Here is a 23,579-nt window from a genome sequence, read left to right as displayed (position 1 = left end):
TTTTATTTAATTATTTGTTAGATTTATTTTCTGTCTCCTGCTTTAGAATGTAAGCCCCACAAAGCAATAATTCTTTTCTACTTTGTTCACCACTGCAAAGTCCTATCTCATAGTAAGTGCTCAATAATTACTTGTTCAATAAATAAATTAACAGAGTAACTTCCTTTCATTTGTTCAGAAATGACTTCCCAGTAGATTGATTTTCTTATTTCTTTTCTGGCACTCTGGTTTTCAGTGTGATTCATAAAGCAGACACACCTGAATAATCTATGGTCATTGATATTGTCAGTAGGCCAGGATGAATCTCATCATCCAGGGTGCTTCTGATGATAGTTCAGTCATGGACCTGGACTGAGTCAAATATCAACACAAGTATGAGCAGCACCATGTAATTTCCTACCCTGTTAGGTTCTTACAGATTATGGCTATCTCCTAGCAGCAGATGCCTATACATGTGCTCCCCAATCGAATGAAGGATTGGAGTGAATCTGGATTTGCTAGACCATTTTGCAGTTCCCTGATGCCCTGAATTCTGGGTTTTTAGGTATATAGGCAGGTTATATAAGCCGACAAGATTCCTGTGACTTAAAGCTAGCTGGAGAAAGCCTGTTTGATCCATCATTATGAGATAGCTGCAGCACTTCTTGCTGGCAGGCCTAACACACTTGTACATAAGGTGGCTGAATATTATGCAACATGGTATTTCATGCTGGTGTATTTAGTCAGTCATGGATGATATACTATAAAGAAGCAGAATGGTTAGTCGATAGATCTAGGTGTCCAGGTAGCTTTTCAGCTATACATGCAAATTCCGGGCTGTCAACCTTTGTGGCCTATATCAATTGTTCACATAAAAATGCAGAAACCCTTTCATGAAATGCCATGCTTAGGGCAGCATCGTGCCATAGGACACCCTTTTCAGAAAATGGAACTCTTGCACAATGTCTGTCTTCTGCCTTGGAAGTACCAGACTCTCCTCATGAGCAGGCAGTCACATTCTTTCCAAAGTGCTAATGTAATCCATCATAGGTCTGGCATAGAGACCTATGTGCAGAATGACCCATTTCTATGTTCCTCCCATCAGACAGAATACTTAAAATGTTTTGCCTTGCTCAGAAGTCTGAGGCTTATGTGTCCATGAAGTTATTATGTGATGGGTTTTCTTTTTCTTTTCTTTTCTTTTCTTTTTTTTTTTTTTTTTTTTTTTTTGACAGGCAGAGTGGACAATGAGAGAGAGAGACAGAGAGAAAGGTCTTCCTTTGCCGTTGGTTCACCCTCCAATGGCTGCCATGGCTGGCGCGCTGTGGCTGGTGCACTGCGCTGATCTGATGGCAGGAGCCAGGTACTTATCCTGGTCTCCCATGGGGTGCAGGGCCCAAGCACTTGGGCCATCCTCCACTGCACTCCCTGGCCACAGCAGAGAGCTAGCCTGGAAGAGGGGCAACCAGGACAGAATCCGGCGCCCCAACCAGGACTAGAACCCGGTGTACCGGCACCGCAAGGCGGAGGATTAGCCTAGAGAGCCGTGGCGCCAGCCAATGGGTTTTCAACAATTGAACCAAGTAAGGGAAAATTATCTTAAAAGGCATTAAATATCTGGATATAGAAGTAAGACCTTAGATTATAGAGCCAATAGTTCTGCAACTTCTTTCCCTTCAAAAATCGCTTACTTACTTTCCAGGAATGTCCTAAAAAAAGGACTGCAGGATTCCTGCAAAATCATCAATGTTCACATGTATAGTACTTCCGAAACTATTAGTTTAATAATGTAATGATCATGTACTACTTTTTAGATTGTTTTACTCACAGGGTCTTGGGTGATAGGATGAACCATGGTGACCTGAACCAGATGGAGAATTGAAATGGTAGTAAAGGAAGTAACAAAGATTACAGGATAATTTTATCTCTCTTGGTTGCTAGTTAACTTGCCTATGGAGTTCTATAAGTTTTAACAGTTTAACAATGCATTTATGATAACCTCACAACTTTAAATATATCAAGTAAAAACTTCCACTTTTCTTTTGTTTCAATACTAATTTTTATGCAATAATTCACCTCTGAGATTTGAAATGAAGATACAATTTATTGGTATACTTGATTTTTTTGTCATTCAAACATGTTTTATGCAAACTCAATCTTAAGGGAATGTATGAAAACTGTTGAACTTAACATTTCTAGTTAGATAATACAATTTTGGGAAAAAGCTTCTGATACACTAGTAGGTGGACAAGATTCATTTAAAGTTATATTTAAAATATGATTTCAATTCTTAATCCTCTATCAACTTTGGTAAGGACACCTTAACAGCTTTAGGACTTTGGTATTCCTTGATTCAGGAATATTTCTAGTATATTGAAGGGCATCATTCCACATAAAAGATCAATAGGAATCCCAGACAATGCACTATAAATGTCTTAAGTGGTTATGTGGTAATATCCAAAAGCAAATAGTGTGTTTGAAGACTTTTTCGGCTGACATTTGCAATCAGTCGTTCCATAGAGTGGGTTTCCAGTTCAGTCTACGACTTCATGTCCTTCAAAGTGTGCCTTTTGCAAGGTTACATGTAACCATCTGCTATTTGTTCATATCTAATGATTTGAGTTATTTTCAACTTCCTGTGGATGGCTATAGCATTTCCTATGTAGAGGATCTCTTGGGATTAAGTGCCCTCTATTATCCCATATTGTCTTGTCCAGGATTGCATGACAATGTAGCCATTCCTAGGTTATGGCTACCCAATGCATGCATGTTTTGAATTTCAACTGCCACAATAATAGTTCCAATTGCATTAAACATGAAAAAGGCATTTTTTTCTATTTAATATGATTATTCCAAGTTGTGATGACTGATCCCTTGGGCACATGATGATAGGTACCCTCAGATTGATCTCTCTAAATAAAAACAAGTCTCCAAACAGCCACATGGGCAAGCTAAATGTAGTTCTGGCTAAGGGCCCAAACCAAGGCCCCAAGAAATGGCTAGCACCAATGGCTAAGCATATGAATGAATAAGCTTTCAAACTGTCCTAATCTCTAGTCTTGGAATATTGTTGGGTGAGTTAACTAAGACATTTTGGAACAATGAGACAATCTTGATGTGTCCTTTCTAAATTTTTGACCTATAGAATCTGAGTGTAACAAAATGGTTGTTTTGTGCCTGTAATTTGGGATGACTTGTTACTCATCAGCAGTTAACTGGAATAGAATTTGCCATCTGTAAATAGAGTGTCACTATAACAAAACCTGAAAATGTGTATCATTGGCTGTGAGGCCAGCCCATAGGTGGAAGATGAAGGGGGCTTGAAGAGAGCAGTAGAAAAAGCTTGCAGCTTATCACATCAAGAAAAAAAAAAAACTTACAGGATCTTGAAGGGGCTGTTGATGAGGGCTTAAAGAAAATAAGGAAAATTAGAAGCAGGAAGTAAGCAATTTCTTGTATAGTAGCAAAAATCAACAACAGCCTTCTGTGATAACACGGAAAATATGGTATTTTGATGATCTAGTTATAGAGATATATAGGTAAAATATTAAAAGTGTCACCTGGCTTCTTTGCACTGCATGTAATAAAATGTGAAAGGAGAGATATGAGCTAAAGAATTCAGGACTTGAAAATAAGAGTTTCTCTGTACTAACCTCTCCAGACAGTGATTCTCAAGCCAAAAAGGGCTTTAGGCCAAAGATCAAAACCAGTTTGGGATTGTAAGATCTTTTGTTAAAACATCAAAAAAGATGTGAGCCAGTTCCTCCTAGAACCTTTCAGATAGACAAAAGTCCTTCTAAGGATCTTAAGGATGTAACTTACAGATCTTTTTTTGCTAAACAATGGGGCCCTAAGAAGTTTAAGGGAGTGATCACACAACAGTTACCCACGGAGCCCAAGCTAGAGAAAAGTATAGAAATGTCTTTGGTATGGCTTTTTTCAAATGGAGTGGGTTATAAATTGATACACAGAAATCCCACAAGGTTTTTCAAGAATTTTTTAGCAAGTTTGACTGTAAGGGAGGAGATAGTACAAAATGGAGTGCTCTGTACTCCCAAATTACTATAGGAGGAAGTATGCTGAAAAACTACTCAACTACGAACATGATTCAGAGGGTGAATCCAAGAAATTTGAGACAGGGAGGGGAATGACATTGAGTAAATTCCAAGCAATAGAATAGAAAAAAAGTAAATGCAATGTGGGTCCAGCTGTCGCTCCCCCTCTTCGTGGAGGAATGACACAGGACCCTGCGCTGTTCTTTCGTCTGCTCGGCCCTCCCCGGGTTTGCTGCTGGTTCTTCCCGGGTTGGCTACTATCCCTTCCACCTCCGTGGAAGGGCAGTTCCCCCTGGCCACATTCCCCACTTCCGCAGGGGAGCGGCACACCGCCGGCCGGCTTTCTCGGGGGCTGCACAGGTGTTCCTTCAGATAGATGTTCCCCTTAGATGTTCCCCATAGATGTTCCTGGTGCATGCCGTCTCTCTCCTCCTTTATAGTCCTCCTCCGCCAATCCTAACTCGGCTGCCCACACGCCGAGTACGCTGCTCTCCTCCAATCAATAGCAAGTCCTACAGTTTATTAGTTGAACTGGAGGCAGCTGTGCGGAAGCTGTTTACTTCTCTCCCAGCGCCATATTGTGGGAGAGCAGATGCATAGAATAAGTCTTAATTCCAGTAACTCAGTCTAGTCCGGTTGCTCCCCACATCCAGCTAGATTTTGGAGTTGACTGTTATATTCTTTTCATTCCCTACCCCCTTTCTATGGAAGGATTCATAGCACTTATTCTAGGACTGTTCCCATAATTTTATGTTAGATGTATGGAGCAGATAACTTAGAACTTCAGTTTGTGTGTCTTCAGTTCAAGAGTTGCTCAAGGAACTGTACCTAAAGAATCAAATGTTAGAAACTTCATTGGCATACAGACTCAATTTAGACAATGAGATCTGGTAGTTGAACTGCTGTCATAAATGCCATTAGACTTAAGAGTCTTAAAGGAGAGAATCACTGCATTTTGCGTGTGGGAGGGATAATCACAGAAGCCAGTAGGCAGATTGTAGGAGACTGTATTTCCTGAAGATGACTACAATATCTCCAATTCTACATGCTCTTCTTAAAATGTGGATTTGACATTTCTTCCATCAAGAAGTGGCATGTACATTCTTGTCCATTCGCTCTAAATGGAATTGTACCTATGGCATAAGTGATGATGTGTGAGTTCCAAGGTTAGGACATAAAAGGTGATAGAGCTTCCACTTTGTGACTCTTTGGACACTTGCTCTTGGAACTCAATTGCCATACTGTAATGGAGTCCAAACACTTACATTAAGAAGTCACAGGGAGGGACCAGAATCGTGGCACAGCAAGTTAAGCCATCATTTGCGATGCCAGTATTCCATATCAGAGTGCAGGTTCCTGGCTGCTCTGCTTCTGATCCAGTTCCCTGCTTATGTGACAGGGAATACAGCAGAAGATGGCTTAAGCATGTGGGCCCTTGCTACCCGTGTGGGAGACCAGGATGTAGTTACAGGCTCCTAGCTTTGGCTGGTCCAGACATGGCTGTTCATTTTGAGAGTGAATCAGTGGGTAGAAGATCTGTGTGTGTATGTGTGTGTGTCCCTTTCTCTGCTATACCTTTCAAATAAACAAATAAATAAATAAATCATTTTTTAAAAAGTCATATGTATTAGAATGGCAGATGTCCTAAACAGCACTCTGGCCTCAGAATCAGCCCTTAAGGCATTAGGATCTGGCTGTAAAGCCCATGAGAGTATTTCAGGAATGGAAAGCCAAGACACTCTGGCAAAAAAAAAAAAATGACCTAAATGAAAGATCTCTGCGAGTGAGATCCCAGTGGAAAGAACAGGTCATCAAGGAAGCAGGTACCTTTCTCTGAAGGGAGGAGAGAACTTCCACTTTGACTATGACCTTGTCTAAATAAGAGCAGAGTTGGCAAACTTAAAAGGCCTCCATAGCCTTGGCAACTCATGACAAGAACCTAGGGTGATTACTGATGCCATAAACAAGAGTGTCAATTTGTTAAGTCAACAACAGGAGTCATTGTGCACTTACTCCTCATGTGGGATCTCTGTCCTTAATGTGCTGTACATTGTGATTTAATGCTATAACTAGTACTCAAACAGTATTTTTCACTTTGTGTTTTTGTGTGGGTGCAAACTGTTGAAAGCTTTACTTAATATATGCTAAATTGATCTTCTGTATACAAAGAGAATTGAAAATGAATCTTGATGCGAATGGAAGGGGAGAGGGAGTGGGAGATGGGAGGGTTGCAGGTGGGAGCGAAGTTATGGGGGGGGGGGGAGCCATTGTAATCCATAAGCTGTATTTTGGAAATTTATATTCATTAAATAAAAGTTTAAAAAAATAAAAAGTCCTATGTAGGTGTTCCAGCATATAGCCCAAGCTGACATCATAGCTCATAGCTGAGAGCATCAGCTGCCAGATATGGGAGTCACTGAGGCTTCAGATTGTGTTAACCTTCAGTTTTGAGTCTTCCCAAGCTGAGGCCTCAGACACTGGAACGTCAACAATCTGTCCTTACTACGTCTTCCCAAATTCCTAACCCTAATTTAGAATATTTGAGAATTTTAAAAAATCAGCTGTTGTATGCCACTAAGTTTGGGTCGTTTGTTACATAGCAATGGTAACCGGAATAGTACTTGATAGCCAGCACTCTTCATTCCTAAATCAGGTCTAGTCAGATAGGTAGAATGTTCTACTAGATAGTTTGGCTATCTCTAGAGTTTTTTATTGGGGGTGTCATTTTTGCTCAGTAGGTTGAGTAGTTGGCTAGAATGCTGACATCCCATATTAGAATACTAGCTAGAGTCCCAGCTACTCTGCTTTGGATCCAGCTTCATGCTAAGGTGCCTGGGAGAAGCACTGAGGATGGTCCAAGTACTTGAGCTCATGCCAACATGGGAGATCCAGATGGAGTTTCTGGCTACTGGCTTAGGCCTGGCACAGTCCCAGCAGTTGTAAGACATTTGAGGAATGAAGCTGCGGATGGAAGGTCTCTCTCATGCACAGGCTTGCTAGATTTTGTTCTTTCTGTCTCGGTTTCTCTGTCTCTCTGTCTTGAAATAAATAAATAAATCTTAAAAATTATTTAATTATTTATTTTATTTATTTGAAAGGCAGGGAGAGAAAAAAGAGAAAGAGAGACACAGAGAGAACTTCCATACACTGGCTCACTCCTCAAATGCCTACAGCAGCCACAGTTGGGCCAGGTGGAAGCTAGAGGATGGAAACTCATGTTGAGTCTCCCTCATGGATGGCAGGGATCCAAGCATTTGAGCCATCACTGTTGCCTCCCAGGGTGTGCATTAGCAGGGAGCTGGAAATGGAAGTGGGAGTAGAAGTGGAACTTGAACCCAGTCACTCAGATATGGGATGCAGAAGTCTCATATCTTGTGTTAACTAACCACTGTACCAAACATTTGCCCCCTTATTGATAAACTTTTGATAACTTTTAAAGTTTCTTGTATTTTTAAAAGATTTGCTTATTTATTTGAAAAGCAGAGAGAGAGAGAGAACAATCTAGCAAGCTTGCATCCGCTAGTTTACTCCTCAAATGGCGACAGCAGCTGGGGCTGGACAAGGCTGAAGCCAGAAACCCAAAATTCCATCCAGGTCTCCCACATGGGTGGCAGGGACTCAAATGACTGTGCCATCTTCTGCTGCTTTCCCAGGCACATTAGCATAGAACTGAATCAGAAGCAGAGCAGCCAGGACTCAAACTGGCACTCTGATACGGAATGCCAGCATCACAAAATCTGTTTGTTTTAGTCTGGAAATAGCATTGTTATGGAAAACTCATTGCTGCTTGGGCTAGGAGTTTCTCAGAGAGATATAGCTCTGGAATATATTAAGACCATCAAACAAGTCAGTCTTCTTCAATCTTTTGATCTTCCTAACATATCTCATAAGTATCAGTAGCTCACTGTAGCAGTGACTTTTAATGTAAGGGCAGAAGGTATATATCAAACTCTACAGGGGAATTGAAAAAGGAAGTGTGTAGTTTGAAAAAATTCCAAACCCTGGAGATTCTTCTGAAATCTCCACTTGAGATTCAGTGATTGGTACACTAATATCCTCCTGAGACCTGAGACAGGATATTGTGTAGGCTTCCAATTCTCAACAGCCAGGGGCATCACAGAGAACTAAGAAAATCACTGGGAACTGAGATTATTTTACATGTGTTCTTGGGTTACAACATATGACTCTGGAGTTTCATATTTGTTTAAAAATTAGGTCATTGGGTTGGTATAAAATGTCAGAAATGCACAAAATCAAATAGAGGGCAAACACAATCAATGCTATTTTAAGGAACAGCAGAAAAGCTGTCTTTAAGTGTTACTAGGCTTTTTCCATCTGTGATCCCTTTCCTCTCAAATAACAGGGCTATTTCAGAAATGCTGAGAGTCTAAAGTTTTATCACCAAAGTTTCATTCAATGCATTTATTATCTCGTCTGACTCACATCAATTTGTTGCCTGATGGGAGGAAAAAAAGATAACAAGTATGTACATAATCAGAAAGATGACCATGTGAGTTTACCTCCCTTTCCTCTAATTCTTCCGTTCTTAATACAGGTTGACATTTTCAAACTACAGCCACTCATTTACCCTTACTTTCTGCAATACTGTATAACTATGTTTCTCTATCTTTGTTATATGTTGTCAATCTTGGAACTGAGATTTCTTTGTGCATTTATCTTAACTTGGGTCCGTAACATTATTTATTTCATTATGAATGCTTCTCATTCCTTTTTGTGTGACATTCTTTCTCCTTGCTTTCACACAAGGTCAATACTTCTCTAATTTCTGGATTACTTTATTATCTATCTTACTAGTTCAAAGTAATTGGCAAATTTGTGGATAAGCTGAAGTCATATGCAGCACCAAAGAAGCTAGAGTGGGAGGAGAGGGAGAATAAGATGGAATTCGGGGTTTCTTTCCAACATTGAGGAGGAGAGATTGAGGTTCTCAGAAAGCCAGAGCCTTGATTATAGGGAAGACCTCCAGAACCCATTTCATTATAACTCTATACTCCTCTACTCTACCAGCTAAACTTTTGAAGTGTTCCCCTGTTTCATTTTAAAGAAACTGATTAAACTGTAAGTTTCCTAAAGTCTAGGATTTTTGTCAGTTTCTTTTTACTGATGTGTCCCAAGTGCTTACAATAGCATCTGGAGTATAACAGGGGCTTAATATAAAATTTTATTGAATGATTAATGAAATTCACATTCTGGCCTAAAGACAGCCTGGTATACTGGAAAGAACATTGGCTTTGGATTGACCATTTATCTGACATCAAGCATTGGAATTACCTAAGAGTTCAGTATAGATGACTTGCTCTTTTAAATGTATATTTTTTTCCTGAGCTGTGACTATCCACTCTCATGGTTTCAATCACCATCTGTAAGTTGATGATACCCACATTTCTATTTCTGCCTTCAATTCCATATATTCAATTATCTACTTGACATCTCTGCTTAAATGACTCACAGGGACCTTGAACTAATCATGTTTAAAATTGAACCCATTATATTTCCCCTCTATCAGCCATTGAAATGAACTGAATCAACCCTGTTGTGTATATAACATTGATTGAGACTAATTTTAGCCTTTTGAAGCCCCAGAATATTATTTCAAGCAGCATATTGATGTTGCATCCTTAACAAAAACTCGCTTTACTTGTACATGTTAGCTTACCAGAAGTTGGATACAATGAGAAACAAAAAATTCAATCTTTCTTTTTTCTTTTTGGGTATCACCCTAGAAAATTCCAAACTTAAGGTCTAGGTTAACTTGAGGTGAGTTCTCTTCAAGTTCTGAGAAGAAGAGTAAGAGGTTGAGAAGGAAGATCAGGATGAAGCCCATGGAATCAGTCTTATATAAATAGAGGCATGTATAAAAGGATCAAATGCCAGGATTAGAACAGAATTTTTCAACATTGGCATCATTGACATTTTGAACAAAGTTCTTTATGTGTTTGGGAGGAAGATGGAGACTGTCTGGTGCATTGCATGATGTTTAGCAATGTCCTTGGCCTCTACCCACTAGGTGCGATAGCACCATCATCCCAGTCATGATAACAAAAAATGTTTTCAGACATTGCAAAATGTTCCTTGACTGGGAAAACTGCCCCCCAGATAACAGCTATTGACCTAGGAGATTGGTTTGTCAGAGATTGATGATTGTAGAAATTATACTAACAGATGATTGATTAATGGGATTATGACTATATCTAAATGTATATATATATATATATATAATGTGTGTGTGTATATATATATATATATATATACACACACACCCTAATGTGGCAATGTGAAAAAGATCTGGAAAATTTTTCATGGACATGGATTATCATAATCACAAATGCTATGACCAGATACAAGATTTCCAACATGGCTTATTAGAAAGCTAGTAAATCACTCTGTTTGTACAACATGAATCACAAAATTCCAATGACTGATTAAGAAAAAATTGCTATATTAATTTATAAGGATAATTTAGAATAAGTGTCTGCTGCCTCTTAACTCCTAATGGAAAGGAAGTGGGTTATATGAAGTACCTTAGACATACTGGTAATCTTAAATTCAGCACTACCTTTGTCAGAGCAGTTGAAGAACATGGATGCTGGCTATTTAAAGTCCCAAGTCACCTGAGTACAGACACTTTGAAAATATCTATAGAAAAGGACTGGTTCTGTGGAGGTGCTATTCAAGTGGGGCTCATGCAAAGTAGACAGAGAGATTGAGAGAAGGATTCATACATTCTTGGGCTCACCAGTCCACCTACATGACCAACAACATCCAAAATGCCCATTTCTGAACCATATCTGGCACTCACAGAATACCACCTCCTGCCTTGGTCTACACTATCTCTAACCATTTGTTTTAGAGAGAGGACTTGGGGCCGGCACCGTGGCTCACTTGGTTAATCTTTTGCCTGCGGTGCTGGCATACCATATGGGTGCTGGTTCTAGTCCAGCTCTCTGCTGTGGCCCGGGAAGGCAGTGGAGGATGGCTCAAGTGCTTGGGCCCCTGCACCCACGTGGGACACCAGGAGGAAGCACCTGGCTCCTGGCTTCAGATCAGCATAGCTCTGGCCAAAGTGTCCATTTGGGAGGTGAACCAACGGAGGGAAGATCTTTCTCTCTGTCTCTCTCTCTCACTGTCAATAACTCTACCTGTCAAATAAAAAAAAAGAGAGAGAGAGAGAGAGAGAGAGAGAGAGGGCTTAATATCACCTTCAGATTAGATGTTACTGGAAATAAGTGGGTGATGATGATACCTGCAAATCTTGGATCTGTGCTACAGAGTTAAAATTAGCAACAAAGACATGCATATGTCATGTCATGCATTGCAGAAATAAGGAAAAGACATTATCCCCAAGCAGGAAATTAGGTCTATTTGGAATTTCCAGAGTACTCTGGGAAGGCAAGACTGTTTGAAAATGTAGCCCTACCTACACATTGTCTCTGTAGTAGCTGTAGGCTGTGATGTCCTGTATAAACCCTTGCAACCTCAACTTCAGTAAACAGATATAGAGGACGTCAAGCTAAGAGAAAAAGGCCTTCCACGCATTTGGGATTGGTGGCTATTCTGATAGTGGACTTCAAATGTTTGGTTTTGTTTACTACTGTCTACAGGTGAAATACATTTTTATGGCTCTTTATAGACCATACATGCATACACACAAATAAATAACAGAGAAAATCTTCATAAATAATTATTTTTCTAAATGATACATGTTCTTATATTTCTTATTCTATACTATTATACTTCATTATTTTTTAATACTGTTTGTGGCCTACGGAGTGGATTTAGCAATTTAATGGGCTGTGATATGCAGTTTGAAAAATAATCTCTCAAGGGGCCAGTACTGTGGTTTAGCAGGTTAAGCTGCCACCTGCAGTGCCAGCATCCCATATGGGCACCAGTGTGAGTTCTGGCTGCTCCACTTCAGATCCAGCTCCCTGCTAATGCTCCTGAGAAAGAAGCAGAAAGTGGTCCAAGTGTTTGGGTCCCTGCACCCACGTGGGAGACCTAGAAGTAGCTCTTGGCTCCTGGCTTCAGCTTGACCCAGGCCTGGCTGTTTTTGTAGCCATTTGGGGAGTGAACCAGCAATTAGAAGACCTCTCTCTCTCTCTCTCTCTCTCTCTCTCTCTAACTAGGCCTTTCAAATAATGAATCTTAAAAAAAAGAAATATTCCTCCAGTTTGACTAAGATTTTACTTTAGGATTTATATTATTTGGAAGTAGTAAGTCAGTTATTTTGTCAAGTTTTGCCCTGGTCTATATGATAGAAATAGAAACATCTGATTTCTTTTTGCACATTCGATTTTTCCCAGATGATATCAGCATGTATGTGTGAAAGCCTTAAGCAATGACTGACTAGTAGAAGACAAAAAAAAAAAAAAAAAAACAACTTTGGAACTAATTTGGAGTTCGATTTTCTTTTGTTTTATTTGTCAAGGGCAATTGAAGACATTAAATCCACTGTGAAACTTCTGCATACTGCAAAAGACCTCCAAATTTGGCAGTCTATCAGGAAACAATCCTTAATGGCAAGCCCATAGAGTTAATGAACAAAGACTTCTTGTTTGTAAAACCAGATAGCAGAACTCGTGGGAGCAGACTCCTGGAAAACAAATCTTTCACCCATCATGCCTAAAATTAAAGGGCTCTCATCACAATTGTCTATATTTTAAAAAGAAATGTTTCTGTCTTTAGAGCTTATTATGCAAACTATTCCATGTGAACAATATATATGGGCTGTTATGCAATGACATTCCAGATGATTAATACACAAAAATCCAAAACCATTTCCGTCACGACTCTCATGATAATCATTGTTTAAAAGTTTCTATTTGGTTTTACCAAGAATGCTAGAAAACGATGAGTGAGAACAGAATAAAATGTTTAATGGAGCCAACACGCTATATTCTTAGCATGTGTCCAAAGCTCTCTGACCTTCCTTTTTGGGCATTTTATTTTATGGAAGCTCTGACTGAAGAGCCATAATTTTGGGTGGCTGATGAAAACAGATTCAATAAGCTTTACCTCTCATGTAGCTAAATGCAGTGAAAAATTACAGGAACTTCCCCAGGTGAGATACCTCTGTGATCCAACCCAGTTCTGTCAGTGTTCAAGGGTAACACCAGAGACTTCAAGATGAAGTAATCAACATCATTGTAGATTTTTGGAGACTTTGGGCCTCTCCATCTAGTATAAAATGCATAACAGCTGCACATTTGCACCCCATCAAGTGGAGCTAACATTTGAGGTCTGTGTAAAAGGAGCTTACTGAAAATGGTGTGGCACTAATATGCAGGTATACAAATATGATCTATTGATTACAATTAAATTGGGGGAAATACTTCTCCTATGTCTGTGAGTCCAGTGCTTGAGCACTAAGGCTGGAGGAAGAGGCTGTCCTTTGCTTAAGAAAAGTTTAAAGTCCACTATGTCTGATTTTCATGGGAAACAGAAATGAGTGTAAAGAATGGGCCAGAAGATGAGGCTAGAATGGCTATAATTATAATACATAGCATCTGCCTACCTGTGTCCATATAATTAACTAATGGACAGTGGTTTTTCACCATATGGCTCCTTGACAGAGGCCTCAGGGAGTTCCAGAACAAAATGCAATCCCAGAGTCCTACTTGTCTAGGTTAAGGTGGATCAGGAACTAAAGGGAAAATGTTCATCTTGGAAAAGGTGGCAAATTCATACCAGAGTAACTTCTAATCTGGATCATAGTCTAGTTATATTCTATCACCCTGGATATGCCAGTGGAGGATGTCATAAAAGGGCTATTCGTTATATGAGAATCTGAGCCTATGAACCAAGTTTAGAAGGCCCAGATAAAGGATTGCTTATTTTCCCATTTTTACAAGAATTGATTCCAGAGTGAAGATACACAATATGACATTTACTACAAAGTTTTTACAATGAAGAGAAAATTTTAATATGCACCCAAGCTGTGTTCCATTTAGGTTTTTAACACGTCTGGGTGTATTTGGAGAACTGGTGGGAAAGCAATTCTCTGAGCCTAGTTACCTGAGGGCCAAAGGACATCATGGAAAAGAATTCCTCCTAAGGGGTAAGTTCCAAGACAATGGACCAGCCCCATTAGAAAAGGTGATTCCAATTTCAGCATCAGTAAATAGCACTCAATTGATTAGTCACTGACCCAGCTCATTCATATGTGTGTGTGTGTGTGTGTGTAGACTGGAGGGTCTTTCATCCACTGGTTCACTCCCCAAATGCACTCAACAGCTAGTTCTGGGCCCTGTGGAAGTTATGAGCCAGGAACTCTATCTGGGTCTCCCACACAGGTGGCAGGGCTCCAAGCACTTGGGCCATCCACCACTGCTTTCCCAGACACAATAACAGGAAGTTGGATAGGAAGAGGAGCAGCTGGGACTTAAACTGGCACTCTGATATGAGATGCAGACCTCCCAAGCAGCAGCTAAACCCACTGCACCATAACACCTGTCCTGACTAGAGTTTTTTAAAAAGCAAATTGATTCAGATAGAAATATTATTTGATAATTGTTAGCATAAATCTATTTTACATCCCATATCATGCTGCCTGGGAAATGAAAATCACTTATGCTTATATTACTTTTCTAGTAAGAATGTAAATAAATGTAAAACAGAAAATGAACTGAATATATTAAGAAAATGAAGCAAAATTAGGCATACTCACTTTGTCTAGTAATGTTAATTGCTTAATTTACAAAATTATAAGTGGAAGCACTGAGGGCATAAAGAATAAATCAGGGGCCAGCGTAGTGGTGTAGTGGGTAAAGCTGCACCTGCGATGCTGGCTTCCCATGTGGGTGCTGGTTCATGTCCCAGATGCTCCATTTCTGATCCAGCTCTCTTCTAATGGCCCGAGAAGGCAGAGGAAGATGGCCCAAGTGCTTTGGCCCCTGTACCCGCTTGGGAGACCCAGAAAAGCTCCTGGCTCCTGGCTTTCTTCTGGCCCAGTGATGGCTCTTATAGCCATCTGGGGAATGAACCAGCAAATGGAAGATTTCTCTCTCTCTCTCTCTCTCTCTCTCTCCCCCCCCCCCCGTCTCTCTCTCCCTGTGACTCTGAGTTTAAAAAAGAAATAAACCTTTTTAAAAATAAATCTTAAAAAATAATAAATTTAATGATCTCCCAAATACTATCAATGAGAGATTATCAACAAGACATATCATTGATCAAATATGTCAATTATCAATGAAAGGTTATCAGCTAACTAGTAATATATGCTGAAAAATCCTAATACATCTCAAATCTCTTTATCAAATCTCTCAAATTATTAAATACCATAATAAAATATCATAGATACTAAGTAGTTGCTATGTGCCAAATACTTTATATAATCTACCTCACTCAATCCTCATTGCAATCTTGCATGTTAAGTAATATTATTACCATTTTGTAGATGAACACTACTGAGGCTCAGAGAGACTATGACCCTCTGAAGTATACAACAAAACTGCAGTTTGTGGTACTCTTCTGATTGATTTCAATCCTCATGCTCTTTGTGTTTCAATACGTTGCCTTCTAAGAAGGCTGGTTTTGAGAAATGGAAATGAACCTGGAAAAATGTATATAACAGTCACATGAATGGCACATTGTTATTGTGACTCAGGAGAATCTGTTTTTATTTTAACATCCAATTTGCATATTGCAATTACCTTAAATCTTATTTGATGAATATTAAGTGGTTGATAATATGCACTTTGGAGATCTATATATGAGAAAATGGGATTTTATAAATGAGTCAACCAATGACACTGAAATTACATCTTTCATCACAGAGAAACATGCCTCTTAGGTAAGAAGGAAAATGAATGGCACTGAAATAAAATTTGAAAATATGATTGCAGGAGTTGTGTTTTTTCACAAATATAACTTGTATTTTTTAAATAGAAACTTTTGAACTCTGAATTATATGTCAGATATTAGGTCAGTTCTAGTTATGCATAAACATGAAGAGTTGGTGGAAATGTGGACAGAAATGTAATGGCATGTTTCTAGGCTTGACAAAAATATATATTTTTTAAAAATGCACTCAGTTTTGCCTCATATATTGATGGATGAGAGCCAAACAGCTTATATTCCCATGTATATACTCATGTGAGCTAGTTAATCACATATAGAAATATTAAGAATTTTTCTGAGTTGAAAGTTATTACAACTGCAAACTTAAAAAACATTTCGTTGACTTGTTCTCAGTATTAAAAATAATCCTTTAATGCCTAGCAGTCCTGCATGGTTTGGCATCTGCTTTACTTTTTGTAACTCATCTCAAGTCATTCCAATCCTTGATCATTACACTCCAACCACACAGTTTCAGGGTCATTGTATATACTGTGCCCAAATTATGATACATTACTGAATTTATTTTGTCCTCCTTTTAGAAAATATTTCAAATATAACAATAAGTATATAAAATGAGAACCGATAACAATGTTCACAAGGAAATATTTGAAACATCCTAGATAAATGCCATAGATTTATCAAAAGCAAATTATTTTTATGAATCATGTGTCTTGATCAAATTAAATATGCTAGAAAAAGAGAAATGTTATTTGTTTCTGTAAATTCTCTCTGTGCCCCTCAAAGAATTTGAAAAGATTCTACATTAAATTTCAGAGTGACTCTGTACTTTTCTCTCTGCCTGCTGTTTAGATTTATATATGTAACAAGGAGAAAAGAAGAGGGAGGAAGAATAAAACAAACTTAAGAGACACAACCAAATGTGCTGTTTGAACTTTGTTCTCCTATTTAAGAGATGTTTTTGTTAAAAAAAAAAAAACGAACAAAACTTTGAGGGCCAGCATTGTGATACAGTGGGTTAAGCAGCTGCCTGTGACACTGCCATTCCATATGAGCACTGCTTTGAGTCTTGGCTGCTCTGCTTCCCATCCAGCTCCCTGCAAATGAGCCTGGGGAAGTAGTGGAAGATGGCCCAAGTGCTTGGGCTCCTGTACCCATGTTGGAGACCCGGATGGAGTTCCACGCTACTGCCTTCAAACCTGCTCCAGCCCCACCATTGCAGCCATTTGGGGAGTGAACTAGCAGATGGAAGATCTCTCTTTTATCTGTCTCTCCTTTCTCTGTAATTCTGCCTTTCAAATAAATAAATAAATATTTGAATAAAATTAAAAAACATCTTTAAGATAATCATGAAATACTTAACCTAATCTGGGTATTAGGTACTATTAAGGAATTATTGTTAATTTTGGTAAGTATAATAATGACATGGTGATTATGTGGAAAAATAAGTCCTATTAATTAGATAAGTACACCCAGGTACTGAGAGGTGAATTGACATGATGTCTGGAATCTGTTGCATGTTCCAGCAAAAATCAAAGGAGGGAATAGGCATAAATGTGTTGTCATAACATCCAGAAAACAAAAACAAATGCAGAAAGAAAAAAAGCTATAAAAAGACAAAAAGAAAAGCAAGGTTCATTTGATTATTACCAAGAAATAGGAAAGGCCATTTAAACTAGTGAAACATTCAGACCAGGGACAGGCATTGTGGTGAAGTAGGTTAAGCTGTCCCCTGGGACACCCAGATTCTATATCAGAGCATGGTTCAAGTCTTGACTCCTCTTGCTTCTCATCCAGCTTGAAAAATATTTGTAGTTATCACAGACAAGAACTATTATTCCCAGTTTATAAGTAAGTTCTAGAAATTGATAAGAGAAAAATAAACAACATAATAGAAAAACAGAAAAAGGACATGAATGCACAGTTCAAAAAAATGCAGTATAAATTCCTCATGCATACACAAAGCTCAGTCTCACTGATAATAATAGAAATATGCACTGAAGTACAATGAGAGAGAATTTTCACTTTCAGCTTTGAGAAATAAGCAGTCTCATATTTTCTTTTCTTTTTAAATTTATTTCACAGGTAGAGTTATAGACAGTGAGAGAGAGACAGAGAGGAAGGTCTTCCTTCCATTGATTTACTCCCCAAATGTTGGCTACGGCTGGTGCTATGCCGATCCAAAGCCAGGAGCCAGGTGCTTCTTCCTGGTCTCCCATGTAGGTGCAGGACCCAAGCACATGGACCATCCTCCACTGCCTTCCCGGGCCACAGCAGAGAGCTGGACTGCAGGAGGAGCCACCATGACTAGAACCCTGCACCCATATTGGATGCCGGTGCTGGGTTCATCGGAGGATTAACTAAGTGAGCCACGGCGCCAGCCCCATCACTCTTATATTTTCTAGGATAATTTCCTATAAGGGTTATTTGGTGATATTTTAAAAACACACAACTGAATAGAAATTTTTTAATTATTTGTTTGTTTGTTTTTGAAAGTGAGACAGAGACAGTCAGAGAGTCATTCTATCTGCTGGTTCACTCTTAAATGCCTGCAATAGTCAGAACTGGGCCAGACTGAAGCCAGAAGCCAAGAACATAATTTGGGTCTCCCTGTCTCTCAGGGACCTAAGTACTTGAGCTATCATCACCTGCTGCCTCCCAGGTTGCACATTAGTAGGAAGCTGGAATTGGAAGCAGAGCCAGGATACAAATGCAGGCATTCTGCAGAATGCGGGCATCCCAAGCAGTGTCTTAACCGATGTGCCAAATGCCCACCCTAGAATCTTGTTTTAACGAATCTCTGTGTCTCTCTCATGAGCACAGTGCCTAGCACATGGTAGCTGCCAAGCAAATTGTCTTTATGGATGAATGGATCTTTTTCAGATCCAACTCATCTTATTGAATCTCTTCCCATAGTATCTTGCTTATGTCTACTTTATTGCTTTCATCAGGATCTTGTATTAGAATTATTTACTTGGATTCATTTTTCTTTATGCAATTATGAACCCCTAGAGATTTAGTATGGTGAACTGAGAGATATTAAAAAGTTAGAAATAAATTTTCTACAATTCCTCCTAAGTTAGAAATTACCATTTCTAAGATGATATTTTACTCTCTAGTGAAATAACAGAGCCTCATTAGATGAAAATAAGAATTGAACCTTCAAAAACATCTGTACTCATTACATGCAATTATTCACGGAGAGCTCACGCATCCCAAGTCATTTATTCAAGGTTATGTGGAAGTTTGTTAAGCTGTTTCCTTTTGTTTTCTTTCCAGAATTTCAAGGATTCAATTGAAAGACATTAATGGTATTTAGATAGAATTCCATAGACTAAGTGTAGCATAATATTAAATAGGACTCAAAGTTCCAAAACAAATAGAGATTTTTTTTGCCTAGAGAACATAAACTCTTTGAATACATGATCGTTCCTTTTCAGGCTCAGGTGAAATGCATTTATTTATAGTCATTCATTCAGCGAATATTTTTTGAGCAACTACTATACTAGACATTCTGAATTAATTTGGAATAAATAAAATATGATCTTTGTCCTCAGGGAGGCAGTATAGCACAGTGATTAAAAATATATAGAATTAAATGAACCATTTTAGAAACATTGCTAGTCTCTTTATTAGTTACCTGACCTTGAGCAAGTTACTGAAGTATGGTGCCTCAGCTTTAGTTACCATAAGCCAGAGATAATAATAGTTTTTTTGTGGATTGTTATGAAGAATTAAATGAATTAATGAACATACCTACTTTACACATTGCTTGGCACATAATAGGTACTGCAAAATATTTATTTCCAGTTTTGTATTCAGAAATATAAGTATTCTTTTCTATTGTGCGTCTTTTCATAACAATAGCATCCATGTGCTTTACAGTATGTGTAGTATATGACCATGTTTCAAATACTTACAGACTTGATAGTCACAGATGATATTCTTGTCCTAATTCTCAGCATCTACGAGGCATAGGAGAACAATTTAGAATAGTGAGAAAATTGGTATATTAAACTGATGAACCATTATTACAAACTTAAGAATAGAGGCACAGCAAGCTAAGCTTCCTCCTGCATTGCTGGCATCCCATATCAGAGCACCAGTTTGAGTCTTGACAGATCCATTCCAATACAGCTCTCTGCTAATATGCCTTGGAAAGAGGTGGGGGATGCTTGGGCCCCTGCCACCCACCAGGGAGACCTGGATGGAATTCCTGGCTCCTGGTTTAATCCTGGCACAGCCCTGGATCTTAAGGCCATTTGATGAGTGAACCAATAGGTGGAAAATCTTCCCTCTCTCTCTCTCTCTCTTTCTCATTTACTCTGTCACTCTCCCCTTAAAATAAATAAGTAAATATTTTTAAAAAGATTTATTTATTTATTTATTTGAAAGTCTGAGTTACACAGAGAGGAGAGGCAGAGAAAGAGAGAGAGCGAGAGAGAGAGAGAGAGAGGTCTTCCATCCACTGGTTCACTCCCTGATTGGCTGCAAGAGCCAGAGCTATGCTGATCCAAAGCCAGGAACGTCTTCCAGGTCTCCTGCACAGGTGCAGGGGTTCAAGGACTTGGACCATCTTCTACTGCTTTCCCAAGCCATAGCAGAGAGCTGGATCGGAAGTGGAACAGCCAGGCCTCCAACCGGTGTCCATATGGGATGCTGGCACTGCAGGCAGCAGCTTTACCTGCTGTGCCACAGTGTAGGCCCTCCCAGCAAACTTTTTGATGTGCCTTTGTATTAAAAAGTACGTTGGTAAGGAAATGGTGATCACTCAAACTGAATATGTGTTCACTAAAAATATATTATGCAAAGGCCGGCGCCGTGGCTCACTAGGCTAGTCCTCCGCCTTGTGGCACCGTCACACCGGGTTCTAGTCCCGGTCGGGGCGCCGGATTCTGTCCCGGTTGCCCCTCTTCCAGGCCAGCTCTCTGCTGTGGCCCAGGAGTGCAGTGGAGGATGGCCCAAGTGCTTGGGCCCTGCACCCCATGGGAGACCAGGAAAAGCACCTGGCTCCTAGCTCCTGCCATCGGATCAGCGCGGTGCGCCGGCCGCAGTGCGCCAGCCGCGGCGGCCATTGGAGGGTGAACCAACGGCAAAAGGAAGACCTTTCTCTCTGTCTCTCTCACTGTCCACTCTGCCTGTCAAAAATAAAAACTAAAAAAATAAAAAAATAATCTATTAAAAATAATCTATAAAAATATATTATGTTATCCCGTGTTACTTAAATTAGTTCAGAACATGGAATATTGATTGGATATTACTGGAAAGAAAATTGTTCTGTGACCAAGTAAATTTGGAAAACATGAGATTAAGCAAACTTAAACGTGTCTTCACATGTCTTTATTACAGGACTTAGCATAGCTTTTAATATACTTTCATAATATATATTTTCAATAGGATAACTTGACATATAGACTTTCCCCAGTATATTTGAGCACAAAACTACTGTATGTGTATGTGTATATATGTATTACTTATCAACACTAACCCAAACTAATGTCCTATATAGTTTTGGGTAATTATACTTCTGTATCAATTTCCTTTCTTTATAGGGTTACTAGACTTGCAGAAAAGAGAATGAGTAGACATGTTGTATTCTAATTTTCATAAGGTATTGGAAAAAATTCTATTCATAAAAGGTGGAAAAAGTCTTCTAGATCAGATATCTTTAAATATTTTGAAAACACATATTCTTTCACATCTTGTTAAAGATGTGAAGATGGTATCAAGTATTTTTCATGATAAGTTAATTTTAAATTATTTAAGAATTTTGGGATCTCAGGTGCACAAAAATGGCTTCATTATAATCATTTTCCATAACATACTCTATTCAATCTTTTACATGGACTACTTTTAACTCTATATTTAGTAAATCCGTTTTTACAATATAATAAGTACCTATAAACCAAACACTCCAAACAAAATCTAGGCCCTGATGATAATTTGACACTTAATCATGTATTCTCCTTCTGCCATTACATTCTTCTCGGTTACCTATCCTAAATCTCTTGTTCCTGTTTTATTTAGCTTTACTGTATCGAAATGTATTCTGAAGAAATATTTTGGGTGTTTTTAATATTACAAAAAGGGATTAACCATCTGTGTAATATTCTATAACTTACTATTTTCTCTAAACATTATATTGCTAAGGTTCATCCATAGTGTTGTATGTCTCAGTAGTCTATTATTTAAAAAATTATATTGAAGTGGATAGCATATATATGTGTACACACACATATATATCTCTTAAATACAAAAAGTGTACTCTTCTCTTTAAGAGGAGTTTTAGTTTTATAGTAAAATTGAGTGAGAGGTCCAGAGATTTCCCATATGCCTCCCTGACCCCATACTTGCATAGCTTCCCCTTTCATTATCATCCCTCAACACAGTTTTACATTTGTTAAAACTGGCAATTTACTTTGACGTCATTATCACTCTAAGTCCATACTTTACATCAGAGTTCATTCTTGATGTTATAGACTTCAATGGGTCGGGATAAACTGATAATGACTTGCATCCACTGTTAGTTTCACATACAGTAGCTTTGCTACTCTAAATGTTCTCTGTATTCTGCCTTTTCAGCACTCCCACTCTCTTGACCCCTGGAAGCCACTATATCTATAGCTTTCCCTTTTCCAGCATGTCATATGGTCAGCATCATACAGTATATAGCCTTTTCACATTTGTCTAACAGTGTCGATTTATATTCCTTCCTTTATCTTTCGATGGCTTGAAAGCTCATTTCTTTTCAGCACTGACTAATATTCCATTTCTGGATGCATCAGTTTATCCATTCACATACTGAAGAAAATATTGTGTGCTTCCAAGTGTTGGCAGTTATTAATGAAAATACATAAATTCACATGCAGATTTCTGTGGACATAAGTGTTCAACTCATTTGGGTAAATACCAAGCAGAATAATTGCTGGATTATATGGTATGAGTATGTTTAGCTTTGTAGGAAATTGTCAAACCGTCTTCCAAAGTGTCTAGGTCATTTTACATTCCCACCAGCAATGAATGACAGTTTTTGCTGCAACACATCCTCACCAGTATTCGGTGCTGTCAGTGCTCTGGATTTTAGTATCACTAGTGTTGTTATTTTAAACTTATCTTTTAATTCTATTTTCCACAATATTCAAAGTTTATTTTAGAGGTAGTGAGAAACAGAGACAGATACACACACACACAGAAAGAGAGAGAGAGAGAGAGAAAGATCCCATCTGCTGGTTCACCTCTAAATGCCAGCAATGGCCAGGGTACAGAGCCAAGAGTTGGGAACTCATTCCTGGTTTCCCACATGGTTGGCAGGAACCCAATCTCTAGAACCATCACTATTGCCTCCTAGAGTGTGCATTAACAGGAATCAGGAGACAGGAGCTAGAACCAGAGAGTGAACTCAGGTACTCTGATACAGAATCCCAGCTAATTACCAGGGCAAAAACACACTCCAGTGTTCTAGATTTTGTTAATCCTAATAGTTTTATGGTAGTACTATATTGTTGTTTTAATTTGCATTTCCCTAAACAATTAAGATGTGGGACAACTTTTCATATGCTTATTTACCCTTTAGATATTTTCCTCAGTGAAGTCATTTAAAGTCTTCAGCCCAACTTTTTATATTTTTTTTGTTTTCCTATTGTTGAATTATAAGAGCTCTTTGTATATTTTGGGTAAGTTCTTTATCAGATATGACTTTTTCAAATATTTTCTCCCTGCTGATGGTTT

The 23,579-nt window shown here is 38.7% G+C and overlaps 1 protein-coding gene across 4 annotated transcripts in view; it reads right to left on the bottom strand.

Moving 5' to 3' along the window:
- HMGN5 (high mobility group nucleosome binding domain 5) overlaps positions 1-23,579 on the bottom strand; it is a 68,581-nt gene that overhangs the window by 27,091 nt on the left and 17,911 nt on the right. For 2 of the 4 annotated variants that reach the window (XM_051827380.3, XM_008272973.5), the window contains exon 2: positions 19,772-19,816. The exons of the other annotated variants lie outside the window; for them this stretch is intronic. The gene's annotated coding sequence lies outside the window, so the exon portion shown is untranslated. The remainder of the gene's footprint in view (positions 1-19,771; positions 19,817-23,579) is intronic. 4 annotated transcript variants of the gene reach the window in all.

Source organism: Oryctolagus cuniculus, chromosome X (assembly GCF_051225735.1).
Source record: "Oryctolagus cuniculus isolate XC-2025 breed Fujian yellow rabbit chromosome X, ASM5122573v1, whole genome shotgun sequence".
Lineage (NCBI taxonomy): Eukaryota > Metazoa > Chordata > Mammalia > Lagomorpha > Leporidae > Oryctolagus > Oryctolagus cuniculus.
The sequence above is the reverse complement of the archived record's forward strand: the minus strand, read 5'-3'. Positions and strand labels throughout refer to the sequence as shown.